This window comes from Suncus etruscus, chromosome 9 (assembly GCF_024139225.1).
Source record: "Suncus etruscus isolate mSunEtr1 chromosome 9, mSunEtr1.pri.cur, whole genome shotgun sequence".
Lineage (NCBI taxonomy): Eukaryota > Metazoa > Chordata > Mammalia > Eulipotyphla > Soricidae > Suncus > Suncus etruscus.
Window position 1 is genome coordinate 59,995,837 of NC_064856.1, and position 13,934 is coordinate 60,009,770.

The following is a 13,934-nucleotide window of genomic DNA, read 5'->3' on the forward strand; positions in this document are numbered from 1 at the left end:
GTGGGACTCTGGGGGATTGAATCGCGATCCATCCTAGATTAGCCACGTGCAAGGCAAACACTATCTCTGTGCCACCACTCTGGCCCCTGAAAACTAATTTTTTTTAAAAGAAAGAAGACATATTAACCAATATTTAAACAAGAATCAATAGCATGCACTCTGTCATTTCTTAGTCTGGTCACCCAAACTATAATGCTATCAGCTATGATTATTGTTCCTTATTACTTCACCTTAATTTTTGGGGGGAATACATTTGTCAGTGCTCAGGACTTACTTCTAGCTCTGTACTTAGAAATCACAACTGGAAATGCTCGGGGGAAGAATATGAGATGCTGGAGATTGAACTCGGGTTGGCCTCAAGGCAAGCAGTGCCCTACCCACTGTATTATTATTTCAAACACTCACATTAATTTTTATGTATATATTCAAAGTAATCTACTTTCCCTCCCACAAAAATTCAAGATCTCTTTCTCAATACTAAGATACAACATTTCTGAAGCCTAGCTGGAATATTAACATTCAGCTTGATGTTTCCTTTTCTTTTTTTTTGGCCACACCCGTTTGATGCTCAGGGGTTACTCCCGGCTAAGCACTCAGAAATTGCCCCTGGCTTGGGGGGGGGACCATATGGGACATCAGGGGATGGAACCGTAGTCCTTCCTTGGCTAGCACTTGCAAGGCAGACACCTTACCTCTAGCGCCACCTCGCCGGCCCCTGATGTTTCCTTTTGACTGACATCACCCATATAGTATTCTTAGTGTTCCCTTGATTGATGATGTATCTTATTTGCTTTTGAGAGTAATTATTTGATTGGAAAATTTTCTTCTACCTTCTAATTTTGGGGTGCTGACCTAGTCATCCAAATAATTAATTGCATTAGACTTAGAGATCTTTTAAGAACTATGCCACTCACTACTGCAGACTGATTACTTACAAACCTAGGATACAGTTGAAATATGACTCTACATTAATCTTCTTTTTTTTTTTTTTTGGTTTTTAGTTTTTGGGCCACACCGAGCATTGCTCAGGGGTTATCCCTGGCTCAGAAATAGCTCCTGGCAGGCACGGGGGACCATATGGGACACTGGGATTTGAACCAACCACCTTAGGTCCTGGATCAGCTGCTTGCAAGGCAAACACTGCTGTGCTATCTCTCCGGGCCCTACATTAATCTTCTTACAACCTAATCATTAGCCTTTTCTTGGGGTTGAGCCCAGACATTTCAGGCTATAAACTAGGAATTTTTTCATTATTATTAACATTCATCTATGTAATAATGATATTAAACTAATAAGTTTGCTTTAGTAAAACAAAATATTAGAAATTAATATTTCAGTGATATTAATATCAGTTAAATTTATTTGCATACATTTTTAAATCTTCTTTAAAGATTAAGGATTTATGACAATTTGTCCTGTATAAGAGGTGTTTTTTTTAAGATAAAGCATAAAAGGGAATATCAATTTAGTTTAAAGAAAGGATTCATTTGGCTAAATATAAAAGCTCAAGTAATTGAATTAGAAATAGCTTAGGGATACATGTGTCATCACTCAGGAATCTTCTATAACAAAACTTTAAGATCCAAACCAGAATGAAGGACACATCATCTTAGAAAAATTGTTTTGGGTTACTGCCCAGTGCAATATGGGTGAGGTTAGTTGGCCACCGAAATATTAAAATTTCAAGGGTATTTTTGTCTTAGGGCTATAGTTTGGAGTACTTGCATTCTGAACTGCACCAGAAAATTTAGAAATAGAATGTCCAGTAGTTTAAAATGACTCAAGTAGAAGAGAGAAGACTGACTGGAAATAAAAGTTGTAAAGTTGTGAATACCCTGAAGGCTGAAATACTTAATGATGTACAGAGATTTTTGTGCTCTGTGTAAGCAGAAAACTTTTAGAATGTATGATTCCATCTAGAGCCTTACTTTATGGAAGTGGAGCATTTCTAATGAAATCTTATGAATGTATATTGTCAGATTTGTTGCTGGTCAAGAAAGGCTGGTTGGCTTCTGCTAAACTTCCCATGAAACCTCAGCTTTTACCCTCAGCTGTTATTTTGATCTATGGTCTGGTTTCCATTCTGACAAACCTGAGGCATAATTTCTATTGCTACTGAGTATGGTTTCTTTACACTCAGCATGGGATTTAATTGTCCAGGCTTGCAAGAACTTGTAATAATTGTTTACGAGATGCTCACTGGCAAGGAGAAACTAGAACTATTTGAAAGTGGCGGTTTGCTGTTTCTCACAAATACCAATTTTGTCTTTCTGTAGGAAACCCATCTTGGTCACAGTCAGAAAGCAACCAGGTGGACTGGAAATCAGAATAAGGTAAGATAATTTGTAATGGTGAAGCTTAATGGCAACAGGTTCTCACCAGTCATTTCACTCATGTTCAGGATGGAGAAAATGTGCCACTGAAGTTCTGAAATTTAGACTATAGTGCCAGAAAATTGATATTCTTTGTTTAGGTCCCTCCAAAAGCACATCCTAAAACCATGACCTGAGTTCAAGAAAATAGATTTGGGAGGTGATCCCAGGAAATAGTGGTGGCAGAGTAGAGAAAAGAAAGAGGAGAGGAGTATAAACAATACAGGATGTTTATCAAACAGCTCCCGGGGACTTGTGATATAGTGTTCAATAAGCAATCCAGTACTAACCAGACCCAGAAATGCAAGATCTGAACATGTTACCAAGTCTCATAAATCACGGGTGTAGCGAAGCTCCTGACTGTAGTATTGAGTAGTTAATTTTCCAACAAATCTAGCCTTTTGCTTACATTGGCAAAATGAGTTCTGGGGGCTAAGAAAATCTTCAGGTTAAGATATACAGGTGAGGGGCTGGAGTGTGGCACAGTGGTAGGGAATTTGCCTTGCACTCGGCTGACCTAGAACAGACTGCATTCTATCTCCCGTTGCCCCATATGGTCCCCCAAGGCAGGAGCAATTTCTGAGTGCATAGCCAGGAGTAATCCCTGAGCGTCACCGGGTGTGGCCCAAAACCAAAACAAACAAAAAAATAGAACCATTATATCATGCACCTAAAACTATCCATACTATTATATGCCAACTATAAATAAAAAAAGAAAGAAACAGGTGCAGCGATTAGTAGTGGAGCACTGATGTGGATTTTATGAAGGCATCTTCAGTGGGGCACAGACATTGAATGATGATCCTACTCTGTGTCCCTATTATGACCAGCCATAACTTTGTTCTACTTCCTTTCATGTTACCTTGATGGTATTTGAATCATTGACCAGTAGTTTTTTTTTTATAATCAATTCATTCTTTATTTAGCAGGAGAAAAGCTCCTCAAAAAGAAATAAAGCTCCTCAAAAACGTTCCAGGTACTCAGGCTCCACTCCCAGCAATATTTGGAAAAATGGATAAGAAGTTTCAATGCTAGGAAGAGTGATGTGGTATCTCTTAGGCCCAATATCCTTGGGGACTATCAGGACAACAATTAGTGGTGGTGAGGCATGGCCCATGAGATGCGGGGGATAAACTTGTTTTTTCTGTTCATGCATGGCATGATCTCTGACTGATGAGCTTTGACCCTGGCTTGAACAGTTTATTAGTTTATTGAAAAATAAAATTCTGGGGCAGAAGCAATAGTACAGCAGCTAGAGTGTTTGCTTTGTATGCGGCTACCCAGATTTGATTTCCAGCATCCTGTATGGGTACCCCAAGCACTACCATGAGTAATTCCTGTATGCAAAAAAAGAGTAAACCCTGAGAATCACCAGGTGTATCCCATATACCACCAAAATAAGATATTAAGCCTTATTAAATAAATTTTGTTTGCCTTGCATTGACCCTTAAAATGATCCATGATAGGGTGGGGAAAAATGATTCATGATATTTTTGCACATTTAAAATCTTAACACCTTTGCTACTGTATTTTTAACACTTATCCTTTAAGAAAGAAAAAAATAACTTGCTGAACTTAAAAAAATAACTGCAGTAGAATGCCTGTCTCAAATATAGGCAGGGGATGCGAAGGGGTGGGGGACATTGGGGGTGGAAATGTTGCACTGGTGAAGGGGTGTTCTGTTGTGACTGAAACCCAACTATAATCATGCTTGTAATCATGGTGCTTAAATAAATAATTTAATGAAAAATAAAAAAATTAAAATTTAACCTGAAAAAAAATAGTATTTATTGTGCAGTGTTTTAATAGCTTGATTCATACAAATTTGGGTGTGCCTTGCTGATGACTACTCATACTACTTATGGGAGATGGGCATAGGGAGGAAGACAAACACATCAATAACTAGACAAAGAAGAACATTCAGAAACACAGTATTTGGTGAACTCTAAGCTTTGTATGAAGCTACGTGATCTCTGTTTCTTGAGTTCATCGGAGAGAGAATAGCATAAGCCTAGCCAAGAACATTCTGAAAAGGACAGTCTTAAATAATTATCCTCATCAAGTTTAAAAATATATTATAAAAGTACAATGATCAAAGCATTGTAGTTTCATCCCATGAATAAATAAATAATTTAATGGAACAGAATCAGAGATGTCTAAAACAGATTCATCTACATGTGTGAGTTTAGTATATGATGACTATGCTATTTCACATTTTATATGAAGGAATAAAGAAAAGGCACTAGGGTAAATAATACAATAAGTGGTATTAGTATATTTCCATTGAGAAAAAGTTCTATCCTAAACACATATACAAATAAAATTATATCATGCAAGCAATTAATACTAGGAACAAAACATTTAAGAAAAATTATGAGATATTTTTGTTTGGTGTTTGACTGGGGGAAGATATTGTAAGAAAAACAAACTTTTAGAAGTCTTGCTGAGGAAAAGATTGGCAGATACTACTACCTAATGTTGAAAGTTTTTGCAAGCTGGGATACCATAAATAAGTTATAAACATGGAAGAAACTCCAAATCTCTGTCTCCTTTCTCTTTTGAAAACCCCCTTTCTCCCCTCATACATGCTAGGCAAGGAGCAGCATTTTGATCCATTTTGTGTCTCTTTTCCCAGACCTTGCCCACCTCTCTGAACCTCTTCTCTCTTTGAGTCTTCATTTCTGAAAGTGGATCTCTAACGTTCATTTCTAAATCTCTGCTCTTTCCTTTTGAACCTCTGATTCTTCTTTTTGAAACTTCCTCCTCTGTGCTAATTTTTTGAGTTTGTCTCATATGTTTCCTAGAAAAAAGCCAATGGGTCTCAGGCAGACCAGTGAATTCACACAGGTAGAAGAGACACCAAGAAAAGAAATATAATGAAGCAAAAATGTGTGTTTGTGTATGTGTGTAAATTTGGCAGCATAGATAAAACAAAACATCAAGATTTACAGACTTTCTGTAACTGTAAATTCTCAAAAAGAAAAAGTAAAAATGATATCAGAAAATTAGGCAAAGGACACAAAACAGTCTAAGAGCTTGAAAGATATAGGTGAACTAGGAGGTGCTCAGGGGCAACCAGCAGAGCTTAATGATCTCTGAGAATGATCTAGACCTTGGTTCCTGCCTTTGGTGAGACCAAGAGCTTTTAATGAATGCCTTATGGGAACTTTCACTTATTTAGAAAAAATAAAAATAAAATGCTGCCATTTCTAAAAAAATCAGTCATGTAGACGTCTGAAATACCCTTCCAATGGTATCATTGTCATTGGTAACTAAAAGTGATCTTCATGGCTGCTCTCATCACAATTGGTATTGGTTTTTGAAGAGTTATTCAGTCTTTTTATTTACTTTTTTTTTGGGGGGGGGCCACCCCTGGTGAATTAGGGGTTACTTCTGACTCTGTGCTCAGAGTTCATTTCTGGTGCTGTTCAGGAAACCAAATGGGATGCCAGAGATAAAATCCAGGTTTGGTATTGCTTGCACAGCAAATGCCCTACCAGCTATGCTATCGCTTTGGTCCCTATTTAGTTTTTTAAACAATTGATTTTATTCCCTTCTAAAAAAAAGTGAATGACCTAATTTGCATATATGCTGACTACATTTTATTGTCATGTGAGGCAGGCTGTGAGATGATTAAAGCTCTGCCTTCCCTATTTTCTTGGAAGGACTAGGTCCTCACTATAATCCAGGGAGCGGGGAAGGGAGGTTGGGAGAAAGATTACTGCTGAATGCTCTTTGAGATTTGACAGCCTCAGAACACAGAAACATCAGCAGATGAGAGCAGAACAGCAATTGTGCAGTTGGTTGAAGGGAAATGTCTGGACAACAACAACAGCTGTGCTTGTCATTGTGATTCCCTTGGCAGCTCTGGGAATCCATGTGCTTGTACTCTCCACTTTAGGCACAATGCAATAGGATGTTTATTGCCCACCTTGAGCAGCTGAGGTTCAGGGAGGCCAAGGTTACAAGCAAAGAGGCAGGTCCTGAGTCTAAATGTCAGAAAATGCACATTCCTGAGTGAAGGCTCGACTCCCTGAGAAGGACATTCTTCCTGTATGCTCCCAGAAGCTCTTGTATATCCCAGGGTCTGAGTATCTTTGTAACTCAGACTATTTTTTAAACTTCTTAGGTGAAATATGGAATGAATATCTGCCTGGGATTTTTATGCACTGAGGTATAATAATGCATGTATTTGATTTTCTTATCAAATCACTCACTGTTTCATGCAAAATAGTCCTAGGGCTGGGACAAAAGCTACAGGGGTTAGTAGCTTGTTTTGCACGCAGAAAAATGGAACTACATGGTCCCCCAAACACCACTGGGAGCATCCACCACCAGGCATGAATCTGGAAGTATTTCTGAGCAATAGCAAGGGTGGTTGCCAAACTCAAACAAACATTCCAGCCCTCAAAGTAGGCAAATGAGATCTCTTCCCTTATGACTCTTTGCTGCTGCTCTATGGCCTTCCCCAGAGTTCCAACCACATTCTAGAGCCTGAGTGTGTCAGAATTTAAGGTAGCATAAAGTCACTGGAAAGAAACATTTATGGAGCAAGTTATCCCATTCCACATTTCTATGTCTTCGCCACTTGGAGCATTGATGATAAAAATTATTCCTGCCAGTCTCTTGAAATAATCTAGAAACAAGTCTTCCCCACAAAAGGTGAGGAGGGAAGAGAAACTCATGTTGCCACCATACTCATGCCAGAAAATGAGCTTCTTGAGGGCAGAGAGCATCCCATTTTCCCCACCTAGAACCCCAATATGTCTACTGCAGAGTACAAGCTCTGTGAGGAAGGGGTCAGTGAGTGAAAAACACTTTTGTAGACTGTGGAAACCTCTGGAGCACCTACCTTCTCCACACATGATGGGTGTGGACTCTTTTTATTCCTTCATCCAGTGACATCTCCTCCTACTTCCAGGGTTGAAGGAATAATGCTCCATTCCTTAGCTCAAGTAGCCTCCAAGCTGCTCAGGTGGAACCAAACAAGCTGGATACTCACAGAACCGGTTCAAGACAGCTAGAACTGGACTAGGCATTGAACTTGGTGGACCTTAGAGGAGAGACCTATTTCCAGACTCTAGGTGGGAATTAAGAAAGGCTTGGAGTTCCTTTTTCAAAGTTGTGAAGTTCCAGACAAGAAATGGGGAGAGGGTGAAGAGACTCAGCTGTTCTGGAGAGAGGCCAGAAACTCAATGATATTCACCTTACTCTAGCCAAGCAGGAAAATGAAAAGTCTCTCAACTGTAGCTTTGACGCTGTTTTTCTCTTCTGAAGAGTTGCTGCATGCTGCCACAGAGAGCATTTCATGGGTAGATGCATATTATTGCAATGTGTTTATCTAGGAAAACAGAGCTCACATCTGGTTTTTAGCACAATCCTGAACCAAGTCCAATTTTCCAGTTGGGTTAATGAAAATAAAATTTGGGAAGTTGTGGGCTGGTTGCAGCAGGGGTTGAATCCTGGGCTCACGCAGGGTCACAAATTGTAAAACCGGAAGGGCTTGGGTAGGTCACAGATTCACTGCGGAAGGGTTGTGTGGCTACCCCAAAGACAAGCATGCCAAAGAGGAGTCTCTCCTTTCACTTGAACACCTACTATAGCCAACACAAGGTTATAGGGCATGGGTCAAAACACAGACACAGACCAGATCTGTATACAACCTGCTGGTGTGCAGAAAAGCTGCAAGAGAGACTAGATAAGAAGACCATATCAAGAGCAAGACCTGTGATAACTGGTCAGCCCCAGCTAGCCCTGTCACAACTGTAAGTTAATCATCCCTGTCACTTCTATGAGCCCTGTCATCCCTATAATCCCTGACACCCTTGTCAGCCTGTCACTCATGTTAGACTCTGTTACCCAGTCACTCTATTAGCCCACCAGTCCTTGTGACTCCTATAACCTTAGTTAGTGCCTGTCACTCTGTCATCTTTACCATCCTATTAGACCCTGTCAGTCCTATAAGCCCTGTCACTTTGTCAGCCCTGCCACTGTTACTCCTGCTACTCCTTGTCATTTTCATCCTGTCAGCTCTTGTTAATTTCTTAAATCCCTGTCACCCTACCAGTCCATCAGTCCCTATGAGTTTGTTAGCCCCTGGTACTTTTGTAACTCTGTAAATATAACACTCCCTGTCTCCTCAGTTATCCTACCAGTCCCCATCCTTTTGTCCGCTGCTCCACACTTTGAAGCAGTCAGAATCTTTGGGAGCTTAGAAACCATTTGTTAGAAGGCAAATAACAGAGGCACAGCTGGGTTTCAGGGAGACCCAGCAGCCATCAGGAAAAGTCCCAGATGCTCTCTGCCTTCTTGTCTGCTTCTCCCTGCTCATTGTACACAGGATTTGTTGCTCTCCAGACTGTATGGAAGGCAGCATAATTAACCCACTCCTACAGAATACTCGTGAGCCTTACTTTTTCCATTGTTAGTTCTTCTTTGTCTAACTTTATGTCATCATGAAAGGTGTGTTCCTTAGTCCTGGTGAGTAACAAACTCTCTCAGTGATGGCTCAGCAGATGAGTCAAGGTGTCAGTGTACTTAAGACAAGCCCAAACAGAACTGCATGCCTGGAGATGTCTATGAATGTGCTGGACAGTTAAATACATCTTGGAGTCTTGACTCTCCTTAATCCTGGCTCTATCATGGCAAGGGAAACAAATCAGGGAGAGGGAGACTTGCCCTTCCATGCTAGAGCAAGGTTGGACCCAGGGATCCTAATGCCAGCCCAGTCCTCAGTCCACTCCACCCTGTTCTCTGGGTCCTGAAGCGAAGCCAACAATTGTGAAATAGACTTTGCCTGCACAGTCCTCTCTGAGCACATCCTCCCCTCACCCCCAGCAGCTTCAGAATAAGAATTGTTGAGAGATTTTGTTGGCAGCCCTTGGAGAGAGATGGTGCCAAACCCCAGTGGTGTGGCTCAGTGTAGCCCTTAGGGAAGCTCTCGGAGGTGTGCCACAAGTCCCAAGTAGGGAAACCACTGACGGCCCCTTCCTCTTGGTTGGAGTTCCTGTTAACACTAAGGCTGTAGTTATAAAATGGCCTTTCCCAAGGCCAGAAAGGAGAATTTAAAGCTGGGCTACAGAGATAGCTCTTAAGGAGAAATATGTTTGGTATCTTCTGCAAGTCTCCAACAATGACACTTTACATTCATTTAACCATCTTGGGAAAGGAAGTGATGCTCAAATATGCCAAGATGCTGTCATTTTTGTGCACAGCTTGTCCCCTTGTGTCTGTGTTATTAGTGCCTCGCATCATAGGGCCTGAAGTTCACATGTTCAGGCTGGACCCTAGCCCAGAGACTGAATCAATCCCAAATGAGTGCCACAGCCCCAATTCCTGGGACTTCTCTACCCTGGACCTGGTTCAAGAGCACTGGACTCATGCTGTTCTGGAGCTCCTCCTGCTTTGTTCTGTTGTTGTAGCCAAAATACTAACTCCCTTATTTTTGATTAACTTACTAATTTTTTTTAACTTGCCTGAGCTCAGAATTCCTGTAGCCCTCTACCTACTTATATCCGCTAATGAAGGGAATCTTGGTCACCGTGACACAGCCTTAATTGATTCTCTGTCATCCCTCATCTTTCTTATCTCTGATTGTTGAACTGGTTGTCTTTAATACAGACGTGAACCAGAAATGCCCTTTCAATAGTCTTCCTGCATATTTTGCAGCTGGGCTGGGAGTCCCGACTCAGTGATAGTGAGGAGGCACTCTTTCTTTATGTTCTCTAGTATCTCCTTCTGATCCTGTACACTTTTCCTGGCTACACATTCTAATGTCACTTACACTAATTCTATGTACAGCTTATCCTGCTGGACTCTGCCCCAAAGGGTCTAGCCTTTCCACTGGTTTCTCTTCTGTTAGTTACAAAGACAATCAGGAGACCAAAGATCTTCACATAGAGAATAAATCTATTTTTATAGAGATGCTGACATTTTGCATAAGCCTATTATGTAAGTGCATCACCCTACATAAATTTATCAACATTTGTGAGTAGCATGCATTCAAATAGGTGTGCTCCAGGTGAGGAAGTAGAAAATTAGACATAGGTTTTTATCATCTTTTTTGCTTTTTATTTATTTTTGCCTTTTTGGGGGGCACCTGGTAGTGCTCCCCAGAAGGACAGTAGGTTTCAGATGAGCACACTCAAAGCTAATTATTTCCTAGTCTCTTTCTCAAATTTAGGATTGAAATAACATTATTGACACTGATGCATGTAGTTCCTGCAGGTACAGATTCCGCTCTGTCTTATCACTTCCTCTTCATTAGAAATGGTTTCTGTTGCCTTTTTCTCAGGGCTGAAATTCTTTCATATATCCATCTATCCACCAATTCACTTACCAACTCATCCATCTGGTCATCCAATAAACATTTCTGCCCATTTCTGTCATGTGATAAACAATGCAGACATGATGCCTGTCTGCAAGGAAATTTTTTTTTTTTTGCTTCTGTCTTTCAAGCACCTCCAGATGGAGTCATTTATTTGTCCTCCTCTAATCCTGGATTCATTCCTGTGGATGGGGGAGGGGAGAGATAGATAAGAAACATGTAAATGTGGTTTAATTGCCAGGTGGCTAAAATTATATAAGAAAAAAATGTGACAGCATAAAAAGAGTACTAGAGAATTCAACAGTCAATCTCTTTAAGAAAGAATTCTAGGAGTAGATCTTCTGATGAAGTGACCTTTAAACTGATATCTGAAGGCTATGATGGAAAGACAAAAATGTACAGAACCAGGAAATAAATCAATGCCATAGCCCTGAGGTGGGAAAGAAAATGTGTTCCAGGAGTGGAAAAGCAGTGTGACCGAAGTTCAGGGAATGAACAAGTGGCATGAAATGAGACCAGAGCAGTAGGCAGCAGATTTATTAATGTGCAACAATTGGCTATGGTTAGAAAGGTAGAGAGGGAGAAAAGGGCTTCAACAAAAAGTCATGTAATCTGGTTCATGTTTTAAAAATATTATTTGAGCTGATATAGTATAGAAAACAGAATTCTTGTTGGTCACAGGGAAGCAGGAAGCCCAAGCAGGATTTGGTTGTCATTCAGCTGCAAGGTGGTGGAGGCTTGGTCTAATTTCTGACCCTTGAGACACATTTTGGGTCTAGAATAGAAAGATTAGATATGGGAGGCAAAAGAAACTCCATGTATAACTCCCAGGTCTGGCTTGAGGGACTGAGTGGATAATGGTCCTATTATCTAAGATACTGAGATTGGAAGAAGCTTTGGAGTTTGAGGGACAAAATCCAAAGTTAAGATGGATTTTTAGAAGCTAATTTCTCTATTAGATATCTTGGTGAGCAACTGGCTATATGAGATAAAAGCTCACAGATTGGATTTGGGCAACTCAGAAACCTGAGATATCAGCACATAGGAATAGATAAAACAAGAGAGGAACACCCTCATCTTCTTCCTTGGGAACTTTGCACCCCTGTCAAAGTCTTTGAAGAGAAGAATCAGGTGAGCATCTATGAACACCATCCAGCAGCAAAGGGGCTTAGATTTCCACAGGCCTGTGCACAAGTAGTGACACAACTGGGGCAAGAGAACTGTCTCTTCTCCACTGGGATCAGCCTTTCCAAGGATTGATTATTTTCTGTTTTTCCCTGGAAACAATTACTCTTTGTGTCAGCTCTCTCAGTAAGTAATGACTCATGGTAAAAATCTCTTAAATTTGGATTGCTCAATGACAGTGGTGCTATGTCTCCCATGGGGTGTGGAAGCTACCCTTGAGAATGTAACAGAGGCTAATGTGCTGAATATAGATGCAGGTATTGAGGTTGAGTCATCACAGCTCTTCTCTCTTGAGAAAACTGGATCTAACTTCTCATTCTACAGATGTCGTAGGGGAACATGTTGGATCTTTAAGGCAGGAATGGAAGATAAGAAAGGGGAGGCAGTAGTGTCAATTCTGTAGGGCAGAAGACACAGTTTGCTTCGCTGTCTTCCAAAAGGAATGCTTCCTGCTGGGATGCTGGACTCCCTCTGGCTGAGCAGTCTAGGTTAGAATTTGTGAACTGGACCCCAGGGGCCCTCAGTGGAAGTGCTTGCTGCTGTCATTCTTGACTGTAGAGGATACCGTTGAGGAAGCAGAGTTCCTTTCCTGTTGCTTATTTGCAGATGTTTCTGAGCTATTTATTCTGGAAAGAAATTCCTTCACTACTCTCTCCTGCTCCATGTTTCAGTGTTCTTCTTCTCACAATGGAATGAAGTGGTGAGGAGGGGGTGATCCTTTTGACTCTGGAGGTAGAATGTTGATGGTGGGAGCAGAAAGGGAGGAAGGAACTTGTAGATGTCCTGACCCAAGAGGGTCTGTCTTCAGGCTGTGAAACAGGAATTGAAGCAGAGGCACAGGGTGGAGATGAACATTCCTGTGGATGGGAAAAGGAGCAGCTGTTTCCCTGGGTATACTTGCTGGCAGTCAATTTTCAAGTTATATTGACATGACATTTAAAGTTATAATGAAAAGAGATTATAGTTAGCAATGTTGGAGGAACAAGCATGAGCTTGTAGAAGTGAGAATCAAAATGTGACCCCTTCACAGTTCTTCTTCCTTACTATATTTTTCTGATCATAGTTTCTGCCTTTAAAACTTGTCTCATCCCAGGAGCTGGGGCAATGCCATTGAAAGGCAAGTCAAGAACCTGGGAAATGCAATCATGGTTGTCTCTCTGGGCCAGACAGTGTTTTTGTAAGAGCCTGTAATAGGATCTGGGCAAAAAATAAATCTCTGTCCTATTCTCCACTTTGTAGTTTTACGAAACAAAAATACTAACCTTGGGGCTGAAAAGATAATACATTGAGTAGGGAACTTGCCTTGTATGTAGCCAACTAGGCTCAACTTCCAGCATTCCATATGATCCCTGAGCCTTCCAGTAGTAATCTTTAAGTGCAGAGTTAAGAAAAAGCCCCATGTGTGGCCACCAAACAAAGAAAACAAATATAAATAATACCACAATAATATATAAACCCTATAAAAATGTCCCAGTGACCTCCCATCTTTCTGAGTATGATAAAGAGTCTTTACTGTGAACTGCAGACCCATGTGACTTGGTGTCCATCGCTTCTACTATACTCTTTCCTGTTCATGCCACTCAGCCAAATGGTCTGCATGCTGGTCCTTGAATATAGCAGTAGAAACCTTTGCATCTGTGCTTTTCTCTGTCTGGCAAATTTTCTCACTGCCCACTGCCCTGCCCTGCTCCCTTTGGGACTCTGTTGAAGTTTTCTTCACAAAGGTGATTTTCTGGGAAAACCCTTGACAGAAACCAGACCCCTCCCTCATTCATTCACACTCTGTTCTCTACCCCATGCTTCACCCCAAGAGAAGATCATGCTTCACTTGTCTTCTTAGTTCTGATTCACCACATACCGAATTAAGAAACTTTCTGTTTGTTTTTCTTTGTCTGTCTTGTTCTTCTTGAATGTAACTATTTGTTCACAACTGCATTCCTAAAGCCTAGAACAGTGTCTGGAATTCAATAAATATTTGTTGAGTGAGTGGTTGAATGACTAAATCTGGTGAGAATAGAGGATTCTGATGATTCTTATACATAAATATGTAA